Raw genomic sequence first — 22,878 nt, forward strand, 5'->3', positions numbered from 1 at the left:
CCTAGAGCACACTGCTCATCACAAAAGGAGCCTCACTAACTACATAAAAATTTAGACTACAATCCAGAGAAGTGTTGAACTGCAAAGATAGCATCTCCTATGCTTGAGTACAGTTCCGGTTAAGCTCAGTTCCAGTTAAGCTCAATACCGGAGGACTAAATCCTCTTACATATACCCAATTCAATCTCCAATGATCGAACAAATCTTGTGCCTGAGTACAGTTCCGGTTAAGCTCAATACAGGAGGACTAAATCCTCTTACATAAACCAAATTCGATCTCCAATGATCGAACAAATCCTCCGCCTAAATAATATTAAATTATTTGCACATTACATATCCATTTTCCATTCCCATGACCATGATGATCTACAATGAGATCTTGCATCATATATACAAACCCTCGATCATAAACAATACAATAAACGAATTACATAATTACAAAACATGTCAGCCTTAGACCAAACAAAGAATATTCAACACATAAGACTTCTTGGAAACGTATCGAGAAGTCCAATTCACACGCTGTATTAAACTAGTCCATAACCTAGGCCAACTGGGACCCAATATAGGTCCATACGCTATAGCAATGATATCCATCTGCTAAGTCTCGAACATGATCACTAATAGCATCCTGAAACTCCACCAGAAACTGCACCAACACCACTTATGTATATCATCAAAGATCTTCACCAAAAGCTCTATCAGTGAAACCCTCGTCGGAACTAGAAGCCAAGCTTCCAAGAAAATAGGATAGCATCTGATCACCAAACCAAAACCAACTGACTGAATATGAACATGAGTATCATGAATAAGCCAATTCAATAACCAAACCATACCGGATCATGCCGGATCCAAACCAACCAGAAACTACTCAACCTATCGGGACCAAAAGGGTGTCAGTGAAGCATCCAAACAACTAGTGTTGGCATCAATGACAAAAAATAAATGAAACACAATCAATTCCTCCAAATGGCCAATAGGTTTCTTACTATTCACTTCAACATTTTCAAAACACATTCCTACTCTTTTTCATAATTCCAAAATATTTGGAATCACACCTAAGACTAAATGCTCAGAATTCTTGGCACTCATATCCTTTATCAATGTAGTCTATGTCACTTCATATTTATTTGTCTACATCTTCAATAGAAAATCAACTAATAAAGAAGACCTGGAACTTACCTTCTATTATATTATCAATTATTTCATTATTCAAATAAGTTGTGCATTGTTGCAATTTAAGTAGTTTCTCAATAGCACACTTTAGATCATCTTAAACTGCTACTTGCGTAAGAAAAAAAAAAATTAGATTGTCCCACCACAATCCCAAGTTCACCAATTAGAATCTCCTAGACAACCATCATTTTTTGGGTTGTTTCCTTCCAAGAGGCATACTCATGCTTCTTATCTAGTAGTATCATATTGTCTACTACTTGCTACACCATTCTAGAATTACTTGATGATAATAACTCGCTTGAACAATTAAGTTCTTTCATATCATAAAAATTATTATGCCCATAATCATTCTATATCAAAAATCCAATGCTTTGTTCAAGTAGGTAGAATCCATTCCATAATGGAAGAGTGGTTTTGACCCAACCATTTATATCTAGATGTTGACACCTTCCTAGATAGCTTCAACAACTGTTCCACATATTTATAATGAAATCTTCACCACGAAGAGAATGCATATTCATTGTTTCAGTTTTATTATTAACATCTGTTGGATACTGTTGCTCATTGTTGCTACTAGGATATGTTATTATCATTAATGTTAACATATTCCTATGTTTTTCTCCAGTGATTCAGATTGGGAAGATCTTTTGATCCAGTTTTGTAGTTTGTTTATCTGATTAGTGCTTTGCAGAGTTCAGTATTTCCTCCGGTATATTCCGGTGTGATTAGATCTTAAGCTAAGTTTTTGGGATATTGTTTAGGATGGTCTTGTGTATCTTCATTTCAGATGGATCATGATTTGGTGCTCTGCAAATTATATTTCTTCCTGATAGTTGTTGATTGGTTGTATTCTTGAGTTTCGGGACGTTGACAGATGAAGATTTGATAATTGGTGTTGGTGCAGTTGTTTTTGATAATTCTAACAGACTTGTTGGTGTTTCCTAGTCATTTCTTATGTGTTCTGGTGATCCACATTGATCATTGTGTTATTTTTTTATGGTTTCAATGAACCAGTGATTATTTTTCATCTTATGTGGTATTTCTGGTGGTGTAGCATGTTGTGGTTGTTCTTGGTGTGATTTTTGATGGAGTTAAGTGTTTCAAAATTTTAATTAGGTCTATGTTATGTCATGTAAATTATTTTATTGATCCGGTGGTCGATCTTTGTATCGTGTGATGTAATTTTGTAATTGTGAGTTGAGGTTTTAGCTGAACTTGATGTCAAGGTTGATGATTTGTATATATAGGTGATATTATCATGTCATTTGTATGTAGAAGTTGTGTTTGCATTATCAAAGAGTGGTGTATGTGCGATCAAGTGATTTATCTTTCAGTATTGTGAGTAAGGAGGGATTGGTGTTGCAGAGAAGACATTTGTGCTTAACCAAAACTATAATCAGATATTTGGAGATGCTATTCTTTCAGTTCAATCCTTCTGGATTGTAGTTTGAATTTGGTTTTAAGTCGGTGAGACTTCCCTGAGGGTTGTAGCCCTCTGGGTCAATGTATTTGAGAAGTGAGCTCTAGGTAGTGTTCACGAATGCATGTGCATTCCCCATTGTAATATTTTCACATACTACTGCAGAGTATCATCTTACTATAGGTAGGTTCCCACCGTGGTTTTTCCCTTAACCGGGTTTTCCACATCAAAATCTTGGTGTTATGTGTTGTTCTCTCAATTTTCTTATCTTTGTTGCTACTATAGTCTATCACATTTTTTATTTGTGATTAAGTTTGTTAATCCAGTGAAGACTGATTCACCCCCACTCTCAATCTTCCTTCATTGTTGCTGCCAACAATTGGTATTAGAGCTAGATCCCTTGGAAGAAGCTTAACCGCTTGAGGAGATTCAAGATGGCAGTTGTAGGTGTTATCTTTAAGAAGGACAACTTAATGTTTGATGGAAGTAACTATGACATATGGAAGAACCAGATGGAAGTACACTTGAAATGTCTTGGAGAAGATTACAAGAAGATTACAAAGAATTCCTATTATGCTCCTCAGAATGGACTGGTTACTGCTGATGAGATCAAGGAAGTTGAACATAATATTAGAGTGAAGGAATTATTGCTTAGTGCCCTGACTGATTTTGAGATGACAAATGTAAAGGGACTTCAAACCGCATATCATATCTGGGAGAATATTGAGATCGTATATGAAGGAGATGCACAAGTGAAAGTTGCCAAGTTACAGAGTTTGAAAGGAAAGTATGAGATATTGAAGATGGGAGAAGATGAGAACATACACTCTTTTATGGCTAAGGTGAATGATCTTGTCCTAGGTATCAGATGTACCGATGTACCCCTTGAAGAAGATGGAATTATTGCTAAGGTGTTGAGATCTTTGCCTGCTGCTTATAAGAATAAGGTTGTTGCTATTGATGAGATCTAGAGTGTGACTACTGTGACAAGTGATATGCTGGTTGGAAAGATTATTGCTTTTGAGCTGAGTGAGTTTGGAGAATCACATGGAAAGTCTAAGACAACATGTAGGGCATCAACATTTATATCTAGAAAGTAGAAGTATGATCCTGATAAGTGCAGAATATCCAGATATGAAAGAGAGTTGGATGAGTTTGAAGCATTCATTTCTCGAAGATTTCCTAAAGTTGGTAAGTATGATAGAAATTTGTCTTTGAAATGTTTCTCTTCTAATAAGATAGGACATTTTTCTTCTAAATTCTCAGAGAGAATGGTTAATTATGATAGACATGATAAGTTTAATAAGCATGATAGGAATGATAGATATGAGATGCATGACAAGTACGATAAGCCTTAGAAGCCTAACCAGAAGCATAGGAATCAAAAGAACTATAATTATGCTGCTGATGAAGGTGTTAAAGATGATGAATCTGAAGGAGATGAAGTTGTATTTCTTTCCATTAAGGAAGATGGACCTGTACCTATTGATTCCACTAGATGCACCATTGAGTCGAAAGATTTAGCTACTAAAGTTGAAAAGATATATGAATGGGTGATAGACAATGGATGTTCACATCATATGACCCATGATAAAAGAAAATTTGTAATTATAAAAAGATATAATGGTGGAATAGTAAGATTTGGAGATGACAAAGCATGTGTGATCCGTGGTAGAGGTTCTATTTCTTTTGATGGTAAGAATAATACTGATGGTGTCTTGTATGTTGAAGTTTCGAAGAATAATATATTGAGTGTTGGATAGATGGTTGATAAATTTTATGATATACAGTTCAAGAATGGAAAATTTAAGATCCTAAATACCTCTGGTATAGAGATTGCATTTGGAACTAAGACTAAAGGTAACATTTTTCATTTGAATGTTAGTGAGAAAAGTTGTTTGATTTCTCAAATTGATGAGAGTTAGTTGTGGCATAGGAGAATGTGTCATGTGAACTTTGATTCGATGATTAAGATAATTTCTACACAAGCTATTAGAGATCTACCTAAGATTGTTAAGCCTGCTAATCTAGTATGTAAGGAATGTCAGTTGGGTATGCAAACAAGAATATCTTTCAAGAGGAAGCAGTATACATCTGATGGATTGGTGGATCTTGTGCATACTGAACTATGTGGACCTACAAATTTTAGAATTATGCAAGGTGGCAGATACTTTATGTTGATAATTGATGATTATTCTAGGATGATGTGGGTTGTATTTTTTAAGGAGAAATCAGAAGCATTGGACAAGTTCAAGACATTCAAAGCAAAGGTGGAGACTGAGTCAGGACTGAGGGTGAAATGTCTGAGATTTTACAGAGGTGGATAATTTTGATCTAGTGAGTTCAATTCATTCTATGAGAAGCATGGGACTAGAAGACAATTATCTACTCCTAAAACCCCTTAGCAGAATGGAGTTGTTGAAAGGAAGAACATAACTATCTTGGATGCTACAAGGACTATGTTGATTGAAGGAAATATTTTGAAGATCTATTGGAGAGAAGATATTAGCATTGTTGTTTACACATTTAATAGAGTTCATATCAAAGGTGATACCGGTAAGATCCCTTATGAGCTTTGGTTTGGTCATGTTCCTACTGTGAGATATTTCAGAGTATTTGGTAGAAAATTCTCTATCAAGAGAGATGATGACATAGGAAAATTTGATGCTAGAAGTGATGAAGGAATTTTCATGGGATATTCAACCAAGATAAAATTCTATTGGTGCTACAATAAGAGACTGAGAAAGATAGTGGAAAGTAAAAATGTGAAGGTGGTTGAGAACCTAGGGAAAGAGATCTGAGCATGTGGTTATGATGATAGTTAGCATATTGTTCTACACCATATTTAGACTAAAGAACCAAAGAAGACTGATCTGATAGAGATGTAGTTAATCTGGATGTTGCTAAAGAGGTGCAAGAACCTCAAAAATTAGAAAAATCAAAAGACACTAAGGAATGTAAGATTGAATCATTCTGAAAATTAGATTATTGCTAATAAGAATAAAGGTGTGATGACTAGAAGAAGGTTAGTTGTTGAAGAAGTATGTTTGATTTCTAATGTTGAATCTAAAGATGTTGTTGAAGCTTGCAAAGATGAAAATTGGATGAGATCTATGGAAGAAGAATTAGATTAGATTGAAAAGAATAATATATGGGAAATTTTGCCTAGACCTAAGGATAAGAATGTTATTGGTACTAAATGGGTGTTCAAGAATAAATTGAATGAAGTTGGTGAAGTTGTAAGAAATAAAACTAGACTGATTTGCAAAGGATAATCTCCAAAAGAAGGAATTGATTATGAGGAGACTTTTTCTTTGGTGGCCAGATTTGAAGTTGTTAGATTGTTGCTTGCATATGCTTCTTATAAAGATTTCAAGGTATATCAGATGGATGTCAAATCTGCCTTTTTGAATGGTGATCTTGAGGAAGAAGTTTACATTGAGAAACTTGATGGATATTTATTATCAGATGATGGAGACATGATTTCACAGACTAGAAAAGGTATATTTATATCTCAAACTAAGTATGTGAAGGAATTGATAAATAAGTTTGGGTTAGATGACAACTCCAAACCAGTTGGAACTCCTGTGGTCACTGGCTATACAAATCAAAGTTTGTACAAATCTATGGTTGGTTGACTGCTATATCTTACTTAGACTAGGCCAAATATTATGCATGTTGTATGCATGGCTACTAGATATCAATTTGATCCGAAAGAGAGTCATGTCACTATTGTGAAGAGGATATTTAAATACTTGAAGGGAACTGTGGATTATGGTTTGTGGTATCTGAGGAATGATGATTTCATATTGTGTACTTACACTGATGCTAATTGAGCTGATGATGTTGATGACCGGAAGAGCACTACCATTGGATCATTCTTCTTGGGTAAGAAATTAGTTTCATGGGATAGTAAGAAACAAGATTCAATATCCTTATCTACTGTTGAAGCTAAGTACATTGTTGCTGCTAGTAATTGCACTCAGGTAGTTTGAATGAAGCAAATGTTGAAGGATATCAGAGTTATCTATGATGAGACTACTGTTATATACTATGATAATGTTAGTACTATTAACATGTCCAAGAATCTAGTGCATCATTCAAATACTAAGCATGTGTCAATCAAGTATCATTACTTGAGAGAGCAAGTCAGCGAAGAGAAGGTGAAGATGGAGTATGTATCTACAAAGGAACAAATTTTTGATATTTTCACTAAGCCTTTGTGTGCTGATATATTTGTCTATTTAAGAGATAAGTTTGGGGTATCGACCCCTCCTAATGAGAAATAGATGCATTGATTTGCATCAATTTGGTGGACCTCAAGGCCTTATCTTTTTATCTGGATTGATGAGTTGGTGTTTCTCCTCTGGTGCAGTCTGTGTTTTAGAGGAAGAGATTCTTGAATCATGTTTTTATTTTGGGAGAGAGAGTTTGGTTGTTTGTTTTTTGATCTTTGATATTTTTTCAAAGGGGGAGAGAGATCATGTGAAAAATTGCTTTATCTGTCTTCATCTTAGGGGGGGTTTGCTAGAGATATCTTATTTCTTTGCCTTGACTAATTTTTGACATTCATATGTTGTCATAAATGCCAAAGGGGGAGATTGTTCAATACTATTGGTCACTGTTGCTGCTAGGATATGTTGTTGTCATTGATGTCAACATATTCCTGCGATTTGCTTCGGTGATTGCAGATTGGGAAGATCTTTTGATCTGGTTTTGTAGTTTGTTTATCTGATCAATGCTTTGCAAAGTTCAGTATTTCCTTTGGTATATTCCGGTGTGATTGTATCTTAAGCTAATTTTTTGGGATATTGTTTGGGATAGTCTTGTGTATATTCATTTTGGATGGATCATGATTTGATGCTCCGCAAGTTATATTTCTTCATGACAATTGTTGATGGTTTATATGAATTGGTGATGATTTTTGTGTTATGCAGTTTTTCTGGTGGTGTAGCATGTTGTTGTTGTTCTTGGCATTATTTCTGATGGACTTAAGCATTTGGGAATTTGAATTAACTCCATGTTGTGTCATTTAAGTTATTATATTGTTCTGGTGGTCGATCTTTGTATCAAGTAATGTAATTTTGTAATTGTGAGTTGAGGGTTTAGCCAACCTTGTTGTCAAGGTTGATGATTTATATATATATAGGTGATATTGTCATGTCATTTGTATGTAGAATTTGTGTCTGCATTATCAGAGAGTCGTGTATGTTTGATCAAGTGATTTATCTTTTAGTATTCTGAATAAGGAGAGATTGGTGTTGTAAAGAAAACATTGATGCTTAACCGGAATTGTAATTGGGTATTTGGAGATGCTATTCTTTCAGTTCATTCCTTCTGGGTTGTAGTTCGAATCCTTTTGTAAGTCAGTGAAACTTCCCTAAGGGTTGTAGCCCTCTGGGTCATTGTATTTGAGCAGTGAGCTGTAGGTAGTGTTCCTAGATGCATGTTCATTCCCCATTGTAATATTTTGCATACTACTACAGAGTATCATCTTACTGTGGGTAGGTTCCCATTGTGGTTTTTTCCTTAACTAGGTTTTCCACATCAAAATATTGGTGTTGTGTGTTGTGCTCTCAATTTACTTATCTTTGTTGTTACTGTAGTTTATCAGATCTGTATTTGTGATTAAGTTTGTTAATCTAGTGAAGACTGATTCACCTCCCCCCCTCTTAGTCTTCCTTCATTGTTGCTGCCCAGAACATCAGTTATGCTCACAATTTTTAGGACTATCTTCCCTTGATAGTCCTCATCTTTGATACTAGGAGATTTAGTTTCTTGGGCACATATAATTTCTAGCTTAGTTTTGTTAGGGATTACAACTTTTCTCACACCTTGCATACACACCCCTTAAAAATTTTAAATTTTCAATGCCATTAAGAAAAGTTGCATTATTAGAAACATTTGAAATCAAGTGCATTGTTTGTAGCCTAGTTGTACCAATTCTATCTATAACCACACCACAACACTCTTCATTTTTAATTGTGTTAAGCATCTATATGACCTTGTTAAATATCTCCTAAATCCATTTCATGAGGAAAATCTATTTGTTATCAACCCCTACATTTCTTGTCTTACCTCAACTATGGTTTCTAGTAATGTTATTACCTATCTTAATAGATTTCTCATAAATCTATTCATCTTCAATACAATGAGTTTCACCTTCTAAAGCTCCAAATATTTCCTTGAGTTAAATATCTTCCAAATAAATACAATCGGAAAAGTATGTGATTTTATTAACCTCCATATCCTCATGCATGTTTTCTAGTTCAATTCCACTGTCAACACCTTGTAATGCATGGTGGATATTATTTTCAAGGAAGAGTTTGAATGAAGGGAAACACTGGATATGGAGACCCACGTACCAATATTAAATTTGAGGTCCCTTCTAATTTAAACACGTAACTTCTAGTGTCCATGTCTTCTAATGGTACAGATTCCTTAATGGGCATGCTTTATTCAAGAAAAATTACCATCACTTCTCCATTCAAGATGACATATTTTATTTTAGAAATCTATTTGGAAACTAGATCCCACAACCAGTAAGCATATTTTTCTTCTCTCTAACCAATTAAAATATACCATGTTGACTTCATATCAAGTTTCATTCTTATTTCTTGTGGGATATGAACAAAAGCTTGAAACTCAAACACCTATAGATGATTGTAAGATATCCTCTTTCCTAACTACTTCTCTTAAGGAATGTAAAAATCCACTCGATAGTATCTAAAATTCAATTAATACAATATACCATTGTATTTAATTATTTTGCAAAAAAACTATTTTCCCAAAACAACACCTAAGAGCATTTTGTGAGCTCTCTCCAAAATTGTCCTAATCAACATCTTTGTTGTGCTATTTCTTGTAGTGTGAATGAAACAATTTCAATCCTTTCAATATCATTAAACACAACATTAGTAGATTGTTAGAGAACAATTATTGTCTCTTTTTTCTTTTCCAACTTCTCCCAAACTTCATCAATAATATTAAATAGTTGACTTATTCACTTTGCCTTCAAATGTGATTGAAAGATCTATTTGAATTAATATAAATTCTAGTTGTAGTTTTTGCATCATGAAGATTTATGCCAAGAACTTTTGAATCCTTCACTTATTTGCATCCTCATTTTCTGTACAATTTAACTCAACTTTGATACTAGCTGATAATAATTAAAATTGAATTGAAGTTTAATTCAACACCAACTATTAATTTAAAAATAAATAGATTATAGGAATTTGACACACACTCATACATGTAGATTAATGTGGCTCACAAAGAGACAAAAAGCAAGGGAGACCAACACCTTTCTCATGGTACATTATAAAGTAATAGACATCCCATTTTCATTCCTTAGCTCATTTCTAATCTCCTCCTACATCTAATATTTGATCATCACCTTATTTATATATAGTATTGGAAATTGTCTTTCATTTTCTACAAAAAGAAAACCTAGAGAAATTGAAATTATAAGGTCCTTTAAAGTATTGGAGATAGTTTTTTTTTAATGAACACTCTATTAAACAATTATAACAAGAGATGCATTTGCATCATATTCTTGCCATAATTCTTTTGTATTAAAGTTGAAACTCAAGTAAATTGTAATAAATAATATTTAAAGTTTGACATCTTGAAATAATAATTGTAGTAATAAGATAGTAAATATTCTTGACAAATAACATTGAGGAAAGTTTAGCCTTGAAGTATTTATATTTAAATGTTAAACCATAAAATGTTTTTCCTTAATAAATTAGTTAAACATCAATGTAACAATAATGATTTCTACATGTGACTATATATATATATATATATATATATATATATATATATATATATATATATATATATATATATATATATTGTAGAGGTTTTGCAAAAAAATAGTGTGTGTCAAATTAAAACTAAAGCTTCATGTATATTAATTTTTAATCATTAATTTAAAATTAATTAATATATATAATTATAATAATAACTATATAATTATATTAGTTATATAATTATTGTTGTTAATTAATTAAATATAATAATAATTATGATAACTAGTATCATATATAATTATACATGTAATGATCAATCTATATTATAATAATAATAATAGCAATATGATAATTTTTATTATAATAATAATGGTTAATAAAATCTATTATTATTCCTAGTAATTATTATCAATGACTATATATAATAATAAGTATTAATTATTTAGTTCTATTAGAATAGGAAGTATTTACACAACAAAATGAAGAGGATATTTAAATATCAATACGGTAAAATACATATAAGAAATGTTAGTTTTTTGGAACATTAAAATAAATAAATAAACTAAAAAAGCTTGTTATTGGTTCTCCATTGCATATGACAATCTTTATACAAATAGTTAAAAAAAAAAGATTATTTCAAATAATCTATCTTTCTTAAATTAACTTCTATCTCATCACATTAATGTTTGACAAAGATAGATATCAACTCATATCCAAAGCTAATTTGTTTTTATCTTAGTTTAATTGTCGAGCATGCAGTCAGCGAAACAACGAAGGCGCATAACACGAATTTTGCCATTTAGCGAGGCTAAAGGAAATGTTAGGCACACAGTCAGCAATACAACGAAGGAAGGCGCATAACACGCAATGTGGGGCACCTTCACTATTTCGCGAGACTAAAGCAAATGTCGGCCACACAGTCCGCAAAACAACAAAGATGACTAACACGCTATGTTAGTCACATTTGCCATTTCGCAAAGCTAAAGGAGATGTCGGGCATGCAGTCAGCGAAATAGTGAAGGTGCATAACACACAATTTATCATTTTGCAAGGCTAAAGGAAATGTTTGGCACACAATCAATGATACAGTGAAGGAAGGTGCATAACACACTATGTGGGTCGCATTCGCCATTTCGCGAGGCTAAAGGAAATGTCGGGCACGCAGTCAGCAAAACAATGAAGGCACATAACACGCAATGTTAGTGGATACCTATTTTGAAAACCAAGTATGAATCATAAGAAAATTTTACTACTCTTGGGCCAGAATCTTTCTGGATATGGTCCTTTATTGGACTATTGGTAGTCTGAATTAATTGTAAACTCTGCATATTTGGCATGGGGGGAGATCTGATACTCTTGTGACATATCTGTAATATGTAATTGAGAAAGGAATGGAGGTTTTCTTCACTGGTTCTTTCATCTAGGAGCTCTTGAACCAGGTATTAATATTAATATAATATATTAGTGGCTTTCCACTTTCGCTTAAATATACATTATAATATAATATATTATAAAAGGTAATTATAATTTTATTATTTCAAAATTATTAATTAGTGCTAAAAAATCAAATGGACCACCTATCACTATGTCAAACTATGGAAGGCTATTTCTAAATAGTAACATTATTGTCAAAAGTTTATTAAAAAATGACAAAAATAGCATCATCCTAATCAATAATACAAGTAAAAGTGTATTAAAAAGTGCATTAAAAAATGACAAAAATAACATCATCTTAATCGATAGTACTATAAAAATAACATCATCCTAATATTACTCTACACTACTATTAGTCAATAGAATCACAAATATAAGAAGTTTGTAAATTTTAAATAAATATAAATGAATAAAATATTAAGAAAACATTTAACCTATTTTAATTCTTGATTTAATTGATTAATACTTTGATATTTAATAGTTTTAGGTGAAGGCATTCAATACTTTAATGGGTTTCTGCTTTGATATTTAATAGTTTTAGGTGAATGCATTTAATCCTTTAATGCGTTTCTTGCATAGTGAGGATTGATGATAGGTTAAGTTGTAGTTGGGATTTTTTCCAACACTTACTACCACCCAAAATTGACAGGAAGAAGTTTAGTCGTTGCTGATCCTGGAATCGCATATCCTGTATTAACCCATTGTACCAGTAAAGTGTGCATGCGGCCTATATATAGGTCAATGAGAGCGTGTTTTCGAATTATGTTTTTCATTGCCTGAGGTTATTTCACACTGCCATATTGTGAGAAATGTTGAAGTGATTGGATTCAAATTTCTAAACCGTGAGGAACGCACATAAAAATTCTAACTTGATTGTTATTTGGGTTATTGTTAAATAGTAGCGTGATGGATGTGCAGAATCTTTCTTGGTTTGTTGCTGTGATTGGCAGTGTGACTCTGTATCTCATGTTCAAGAGATTATGGAAAGATAATTCCAAACCTTGTCTTCCTCCTGGACCTCCACCTTTGCCACTAGTAGGAAATCTCTTTCAATTGATAGGAGGAAAGGCCACTGAGGTTCTGCTGGCTCTTTCTCAAAAATATGGCCCTCTTATGAATCTGCGTCTAGGCATGAAAACTGTGATGGTAGTGTCTTCTCCTGCCATGGCCAAAGAGGTTCTCAAAACCCATGATCATGATCTTGCTGGGAGATGGGTTTTAGAAGCAGCCAAGACCCTTGATCAGCACAAATCCTCAATAGGTTAGGCCGATTACGGTCCTCACTGGAGGAAGCTCAGGCGTATTGCTGGTAGCGAGCTCATGACCTCCAAGAGAATCCAAGCTCTGCAACATCTCAGAAGAGAAGAGATTTTCAAAACCATTCGGTTGATTTTTGAGGAGAAGGGAAAAAGTGTGAATATTGCGCATATAGTGTTTTACATCGGTATGAATCTGTTAGGCAACATGGTCTTCAGTTCAAGCGTGTTTGATCCCAGCAATCCGGATTCTGTGGAGTTCAAGGATGCTTTTTCCCTCTCAATGAAGCTCGCAGGAACACCAAATGTTGCTGACTTTTTTCCATTTCTTGCTTTTCTGGATCCTCAGCGCCTGTGCCATAAGATGGCAATAAATTTTAAAAAGGGACATAAGTTTTTAGATGTGTACATACAAGATCGGCTTGCCAAGAGAAGCCAAAATGTTGAGGAGAGCGGAGATGCAAACAAAGATTTTCTAGACGTATTACTGGATTCCAGTGGCACCGATTTGACCATTACTGACATCAGAGCTCTAATCTTTGTAAGTTTCAAGAATTTTAGTTAGTGTTTGTTTGTTTTCTTGTATCGCTGCTGATGGCTTAAATTACATTTCTTAGGTTTGATTTTTAGGCTTATAAGTGTTAAACATTTAGAACATTTAAAATTGAGTGACTGACATTCTTTAAATTTAATATGTTGTTTAATTTATGAAATTTAAAATTGATAATAAGATTAAAAAACAGACTGAAAGTCAGACTCAGGTTTGATTTTTAGGCTTATAAGTGTTAAACATTTAGAACATTTAGAATTGAGTGACTGACATTCTTTAAATTTAATATGTTGTTTAATTTATGAAATTTAAAATTGATAATAAGATTAAAAAACAGACTGAAAGTCAGACTCAATGTTGATACGTATTAATTTCTATCACCGACTATATGGCAATCGTCAAACTTGGTGTTTAAGGCACAAGCTTCCAGAGCTGACAAAGAGATTAAGGTCCATGTGATTCATGCTGAGCTTCCATTCACCTGTCCTCCATAAATATTTCACATAACTGAAATCTACAGTGTGCACTCAGCTTTCTATTTAATGACTGAGTTTGTATTTGTTATGCACTCCAGTTGAGTCCAGCTCCGTAGAGCTGCAAAAGGCAAAGTTTATGAGTTGTAATATGTTGTTTCTCTAGTCAATATAAATGGTATGCTTTTGTCTTCTTTCTCTGCCCACCCCAACACTCAGGAGAAGCAAACTGATTATTATTATTTTCTGGGTTGACTTCTAAATTTGGAAATGCAAATTGATTATTCAATAGGACTCGTGTCAAAGGAACTGTTTTCAATGAATCTCGTTATACTTAGAATACTCCCTCGTGATCTACAATTCGTGATCTTCTATTTTTAAAGATTGCAGTAAATTTTAAACGGTTTTCATTTGTGGCAGGAATTGTTCATGGCTGGTAGCGACACCACCGCTACTACGATAGAGTGGGCTATGGCAGAACTTATTCATAATCCAGATGTAATGGAGCGGGCCCAACAAGAACTGGAAGAGGTGGTTGGTCTTAATAGAAAAGTAGAGGAAAGTGACATAGATCAATTACCATACCTTCATGCAGTAGTGAAAGAAGTGTTCCGCTTGCACCCACCCATTCCACTGATGGTCCCACACAAAGCTGAAAACTCCAGCGAGGTAGCAGGCTACACAATCCCCAAGGACAGCCCAATCATTGTGAACGTGTGGGCAATTGGAAGAGATCCTTCCATCTGGGAAGAACCTTCAAAATTTATTCCATAGAGATTTCTGGAGGGTAAAAAGAGTAATACAGTGTACACGGGACACGATTTTGAACTGCTGCCATTTGGAGCAGGAAGAAGAATATGTGTAGGACTTCATTTGGCTCATCGGATGGTTCATCTGGTTTTGGCTTCGCTTGCTCACTCCTTCGATTGGACGCTACCTGATGGGATGCCTTCCCACAAGCTTGATATGAGTGATGAACTTGGAGCTTCATTGAAGAAGGTTATAGACTACAGGCCATTGCTATACCACGCCTAGCCCATGACTTATATTAGTACTTGTTCGTTTTTCGAACTCCAACCTATCTACCACTACACTATTGTGTTGTTTGCTACTTTGCTTGACAATATCAAACTAAGAGGCATATATATCCTCTGTATAACTTGTAATGAAAAAAAAAAAAATAGTTTGCTTGACAATATCAAACTAAGAGGCATATATATCTTTTGTATAACTTATAATGAAATAAATAAAAAATCTGTATTTTTTTTTGTTGATTGTTGATTGTTGTGTTTATTTTCTTACAATTTCTGGTTAAAATATATACGAATATTGTTATTGGGTCTCACCTAAGGTGCAATTTACTATTGCCTTAAATATGTTGACACCTGTATTATTTTAGTGCATAACCATCTAAATGAAAAGCCTAAAATATGATCCAGAGGATATCTATTTTTGTATTGGACAGTACTTCTTTTGGCTTGTATTTCAACATAATATTAAACCATATTTTATTTTGATTGTTAAGAGGTGTGCTAGTATGGTGAAGAAGATATAGTTCATGCAAAAAGATGTCTATCTTTGTTGGGTAATAAAGTCTAGAATTATCATAGAACATGTGAAGAGTAAAACCAAATGTGATGTCTTAATGAAGATATACCTATAGACCAAATTTCTCTAGATGCACACATAAACTATATTAAACATATGCAAATGAATAAATAACATAAATTGCAAAAATTTACAAGAGTCTACTTAGTAACCCAAAAAAATCTCTTACATTTTTTTTTTGTTTTTTTGAGAAGATACATTCCAAAAGCTTTGAAATGTTTTTAAAGTTCTTTGGCTAACTAACTAGCCAAGAACACATCTAGAAAATACACAAAATACCCCTAGAGACACTCAAACAATGTCACTCTACCACTTCACTATTTTGTCAAAACTTGTTGATGTGTATTACATATTTTTGGTGAACCTAGATCATTAAATATAAATTACCTTTCATTTTCCTAGAGAGAACAATCCTAAGGCTTGTTGTCATAGTTTTGTCCTACTACTTTTTCTCTATTTGTTCTCTTCTAATTTTCATCCTTTTACAAATGAAACTTCGATCCTTAAATAATCCCATTAAAAATAACCACCAATAGAATTGGAGGCATAAAATATTCATTCAACTTGAAAATATTTTGATTAGTACTTAGAAGAGGACTCTTATACAACTCAAAGATTATTTTTCTTGAATCACACCTAAAATAATGACTTAAAACTCCATAGATGTACATGCAAAGCATAGGGGATTATTCTTTTATCCTACAAGTTCCCTCTACATTAATGATCATTAGGCCCTAAAAGGGATAGAGAATCTTTAGGGGATCATGCACCATTACTCTTGGTGGTTGAAATCTCTTGGGGTAGACGTATCACGTCCCATTTTGATTAGAATAAATATCTTACATTAAGCATTTAATGTTTTGAATGTGTTGATTTAAAATAAGTAAAGTCGAACTTTATTATGAATGATGAAAAATATTACAATGAATATAAATTTTGATTTTTCTTTTATGGATACTAATGTGGACTAATATTTAAAAAGAACGTTGTTTTAATGAGTGTGATAAAAAAAGTCAACATCTTAGGAAAGAGAACATCATTAGATAGAGGGAGCCTAGCATCATGAAACCTGAATGGTTGGGATTGAATGCACACACACATAGAATAATTTATAAATTATTATTTTTATTATTTCAAAAATTGAGTATATATGTCTTATTTCAAGTTTTTGCATAAAATAAAAGTCAAATAACTTTTTCGTTTGTAAAATATATAAATTTTAATAGTATGAGAAAATCATTTCTATTTTATTTTCTTAAAAGTTGGATAATCATGTACTAATTGAAAACAAATATTCTATAGGAGTTGCAAACTCTAAGATCACCTACAAAAATAAAGATTCCTTCCGCAAGAGAGTATGCAAGATAATGAGCTTGCTTGAAGATTGAGATATGAGAAATGGAATATGGTACAAATGTACAAGAGCCTTGCTCATATAGGTAAGGTGTGATGTAGTATGAGAAACTATCTTGATATAAATATTGAATGCCTAGGTAACTAAAAGTAAATTAAAGTCATATACATGAGATGTGATAAGTTCTTATCTAGATTATTATGAGTTCTAGAAACAATACCTAGGAACTAAGTAAACTTAAGTCGTGAATAAGTCCCCTACTAGGAAATTACTAGGTATAAGACCTTTGCTTGGTACAATATATTATTCACTGTAACAATCCCACTTAACTACAACATAGGGAGAAGGAATTATTATGCACATGATGCAAGATGGAAGATGGGTCTCAACTACTAGGAAACTTTAGGTACCCATGTACAAATTATCTCTCACAAATAGAGTAAAATAAAAAAATACTTGGGATAAAACCCCTCTCCAATAGGGAGAATAAAAATGAAATAATGTATAAGTGATAGAATGAGTCATACATGGAGGTCTCATCAATACCCCCAATAACTAAATTTATCACAAAGAAATAATCAATATCCCCCATAAGGTGGAAAGAGAGATATCAAATACACCCCCCCCGACCCCCCCACACACACAATGAATAGTCTCTTGTAAAAATGATAAGTGTTTGAGGACAAAACATGATCCAATGTCTGCAAACTAGTCTCCCCTCAGGAAGAAACAAAACCAATTACAAATCTATTAATGCTTCCCATTCAAGACAAGAATTGAAAGATATAAGAATCAATAAGTGTTGAAAACATGAGAGTACTAAGAGGGGGGGTGAATCAGTATATACACATTTCTTTAATTTGATCGACAACAATTTATAAAATGTAATTATCTAACTACATGAAGAGAGAAGTGGAACCAAACAACCATAACACAAAATTTACGTGGAAAACCCAACAAGGGAAAAAACATGGTTCAAAAGCTACTTGGATCTACTATCTAAATCCAACCTCAAAATAATATAAAATAGAGCTACAAATTTTTTTTAAGGCTACAACCCAAGGAAGCTACAAATCCCTAAAATATAGCTTTGTTTTAGGGCTTCAACCCAAGAAAGCAACAACTCCCTGAAATACAATTTATAGGATTTGAATATGACCGACTTTGATGGCTTAACACTATTTGACAGTCAATATTAATTAGCTATATAACATTAACTACTTTCAACTTACTGTCTTCAACACTCACTTGCTCATTATCAACACATACTCTTATTTTTTCATCTATCTTGATCTTCTATATATACATTGTCTACAATCTTCAAAACATCAACCAAGCTAACTTCAGGATGATGTACAGATGAGATACATACATATTTCACTGGTCAACTCCATAATATATGTTAGCTACAAATAAAATTGTAATGGTGAAAAATTACGTTTTCACCAAAGAATGTAGTAAAACCGCTTTTTTTCTTAGGGACCATTACATTAGGAAGAGATAGGAATTTGATAGATCTAGCCTTGATAGATCTAGATTCTGATAAGATTCTTGGTTTCCTATATGAAACTCTTATTTCCCTAAGATTTGAATCGAATTAATTAAAGATGTTGAAATTATGGTAAATGTATGGATATTAAGGCAATTATCCTTAAACAATAAGCTACAGTCGCCAAACAGAGCCACAACTCTGAATCTAAGCAGTAGATGAAGGTTCAAATATGTTCCCAAAAATTCAACCTATATTGTCAAGACCATGGAGGTGGTTGCCACAGTCCTCTAAACTTTTCGTTGTCCAAAAGGGAACTTGTTCATCTTTATGAATCCTATTGATTCTCTGAAATGCAGCTTTGTACCTATTCCTATACATAGTAGAAAAGGGAAAATGGTTGGGAATAGGGGTTTGCCTTAGGTAAAACCTCAATTTTGGAATTAACCATGAAATAGAATTGAAATGTAAATGAAGTATTGTAATGGAAATGTTTTCCTTTTGAGGGAAAGGTTTCAAATATCTAAAACATTAATGAAATACCTTTTAATAAAGTTTTGTTTGTCTTCACAAGGAATTAGGGTTTCATGTTGATAGTCTTCATAAAACATAGAACATGAATGTCATCTCCAATTCTTGAATCTTAACTTTACTCTCACTCCAATGCTTGATACAAGATTGATTTCTTTTTCACTTAAATGTAGGATCTCAATTTTGATTGATAATGAATTCGAATTATGAATGTCCTATATCAAATTGAGAGGGGTATACCTCATTTTATAATTGTTTTTTATTAGGAAAAAATAGGTTATATAGGGACCCGAAACCACAAAGTTACAAACCAACAGAAAATAAAAATAGTTAAAGTTCACCTAAACAACAGTGTTGTCCAACAAACAAAAAGACATCACACCAAGCCAAAAGATAGCTACACCTAAGACCTAACAACCAACATAACCAAAAACCAAAAAACATCAACCAAACGACTATAAAGTCTCAGCTATCTCATTTTCCAGAGTGGTCATCTCTTGGGCCACCTTCTTCAGATCCTGGATGTCTTGATTTGAAGACTCTGCTTTTCTCTTTAAGTTCGCTCTAGTTCTCTTGGAAGGATAGGACTCCTATATCTGGTATTTTTCTCTATCCACTTCAAGGTCCGTAATGAGGGAACCCTACTAATTCTTCTCAAACTTTTCCACCATCTTGGTCATAGTGGTCACTAAGTTTTTCACAATCTTGTGACTCTGTTTCATAATGGCATTCAGAGTGTCTTTGATTTTTTTTACTTCCCCTTCAAGCTGTAAGGTTTTTTTCTCCTGTTCTTTTTTTCATTTTTTCCATGAGTTCAATTTTCCTTTGTAGGCATTCAGCCATAGATAATTTATCTTCTTTCATCCAGACAACCCCTTCAGCCTTCTGAGTGTGCCCATTTTCAATCAGGTCTTCCAATTTGTTTGAAACTACCATGTTCTTAAGGTTAATATTTTTTATTTCATAGAAGACCCATTTGAAAACCCTAAAGATGTCAACCACGCCTTTTATGGCTATGGCTAAGATATCATCAAGAGATTCCCTCTCAGGTTTAAAGTAGTGATCTTCTAGTTTAAGGTCTTTTTGGAATCTAGGTTTGTTATCTCTATCGGTATCAAGGTGAGAGGATTGGGTTCCTTCGGATGAATTGGGAGAATTATCAGAGTCTTCAAAGTAAGAAACCATTTTTTTCTTATGGGGCTTCGCTTTCTTATTGGTTTTTGGTTGAGATTTGACAGAGGAAACACATTTTCCAAAAGGACTACTCAAGAGGGATTTTTTAGATGCCTTCCTTAAAGGAGGGGTAATTTCCTCTTCCTAGTCAAAATTCCCAGTCGAATTACCCTCTGGCTCACTAGATTCAGTGTCATAGCCATCAGAATCTGGGAGGGAAATGGGGCTGGACGGGGCAGGCAAATTTGCAAAATGCTCACGAATGAGCTGAATCAAACCAACATGTAAAACTGGGAAACTCCTAGGGTTTTCACAATGCTCCAAAATACAATGTTTAAGGGAACTTAACAAATAGAAGGGGAAAGAAACCCTAACCTTATACTAGAAATGGTTAAGGAGAACAAAGTGATAGTCATAAACTCTGGTAAAGTGCCCGTCCACCATTATTTATTCCATCACAACCCTTAGAACTTCCCTCCAAAGCTTCTTAATGGAGCTAGCCTCAAAGTAGTTGTTTGAAACCTTCACCAACGCGCTTCTTTCCTCTTTGGATTTAGGGAATTAAATGACAGCTTCATCAGAGATTTTCCTATCTCGAAAAAACCCCATCCCTTCAATGGATAGGCCTATAACTTCTCCAATGAGCTCGTTGTTTATGACCACTTTCCTTCCTAAGAGAATTGAACCTTCTTTCTTCCAGTTTTTGACAAAATGTTTTAGCCCTCCTTTTTCAATTTATTTCAAAAATTTCTCATTATTCTGGTGGTTTTCATAGCCACTCGGCTCCACTCTCTTCCTACTAGCCCCCATTTTTTAGAGGCTTCTCTTTTCGCAGCAGAGCAGAATATCAAATAAGAATACTTATAGCAGAACCTAGGCACCCACAAAATGTGCCACACCTCACATATAGTTGAAGTAATTAAGGCATCGTCCTTGAAATGAATGAGAGGGTACCTCTTTCTGATATGCTCAATCATAGTTTTAAATGGCAACTTTTCCATTCATGATATCATATCCAAATAAGGCCTTAGTTCTCACCTCTAAATCATTGTAAGAGTGCCATGTACGTCATCCTAAAAGCATGACCCCTACATTGGCAAAATAATTGGCAACCATATTTGCTTCCCGAAATACGTGATAAATTCTTACATTGTCAAAGTTGGATAGAAGGGATTTAGCTTCATCAATCCAACTTTTAATGGTCCATGAGGGAGGGAAGTTACCTAGAAGGCATTCAATTATATTTTTAGAATCCCTCTCGATCCAAATGTTTTTGATGTTCAATTTGCTAGCAAGGTCTATAACCTATAAAGCTCCTTTTATACTTGTTAGTCAAAAAGAAAATAATTTTTTTGACACATGCCAACACAAGATCTAGGTTTATGCTCAATTTGTGTTATTGTTATGAGGCCCTAAAATGGGCCCTATTTGGGAGAACCAAGACATTGGGCATCCTAGTCCTTGAGGACTATGGCACCCAAAACCATAGTCTTAGACATCAAGGTCATAGTATCTTGGGGGTAGAAATGTAGATAATGAAATTTTTGAGTTTGGTGAAAGGTATGAGTAGAATCAGAGCTTCAATTAGGCCTTAGGGGATGAACGCTAAAGTGAGGACCTAAGTGAGGACAAAATTGTAAGGGAGTACAATTTAGGATGCTATATTTATCCCCCACCTTAGCAAGAGTATGAGACTAAGAATACTCTTGGTAAATAACAAATGTTTTCATTGAGAAAATTAGATCAAGACATGAAAGAGACAAGACACACCAAGACCCCAAGGGCCTTTAAGGTCATTCTAACTCAATATCGAGATAAAAGGGACATCACAAAAGAGAGGAAAGAGAGATAAAATATAGTAAGGTTCACTTACTACATTTGTGTCATGAAAAAGAAAAATACCAAATTACAAAGAAAAAGGCTCAATTTGCAAAGTAATTTGAGTATCAAGACATGTTATGGTGTGTGCATAAAGTGAAACATTGAGTGGAATGTATGCCTCCATGTTAAAGTGATTGCATATGACTTATTAGGAGCAATTACTAAATAAGGTGGCATGCATCCAAAGACAAGCATGTTACCACAATGATATGTACCCAAGAAAGGACAAATCAAAGGATAATGGTAACAAAATATAACATGTAAGGGATCTATTGACTCTGGGGTTAGTATTCTCGTATGATAAATAATTTATATCATGGATATATTTGTATTGAATTGACCTCATCCCCCAAAGGAAGTGGAACCACAAGCACAATGGAATAAAGGAGCATGTGTCTTTTGAGTCAACATGGAAGAGACCAAAAGAGATCTCAACGTTTTGCATCGTCCCCAAGTAGATGACACAAGGGACAACACATAGAGAATTGAGATATAAATAGAATAATATCACAATAGATTCAGCCTCTTTATTACTTGTGCCAATAGAGTGACAAGGGTCATGGAAAGTGAATGTAACATTTTAAAAAAATGGGGGAAACACATTATGAACAAGCAAAAGAGGAGACAGAATCCACAACATGAATGAATCTAATCAAGAAAGTCATCTTCCTAAAAATATTTCTAAACATTAGTTTGGGAAGGTGGACAAGATGCAAGAGGAGCAACTTTGAGCACAACAACTAGAGATACTGCAAGTTCCAAACAAGAACCATGCTCAA

At 33.8% G+C, this 22,878-nt stretch overlaps 1 pseudogene; it reads left to right on the top strand.

The window, feature by feature from the left end:
• Positions 1-12,690: 12,690 nt before the first annotated feature.
• LOC131035650 (geraniol 8-hydroxylase-like) lies at positions 12,691-15,180 on the top strand (annotated as a pseudogene).
• Positions 15,181-22,878: the final 7,698 nt, after the last annotated feature.

The sequence above is a fragment of the Cryptomeria japonica genome, chromosome 6 (genome assembly GCF_030272615.1).
Source record: "Cryptomeria japonica chromosome 6, Sugi_1.0, whole genome shotgun sequence".
In the NCBI taxonomy this organism is placed as follows: Eukaryota; Viridiplantae; Streptophyta; class Pinopsida; order Cupressales; family Cupressaceae; genus Cryptomeria; species Cryptomeria japonica.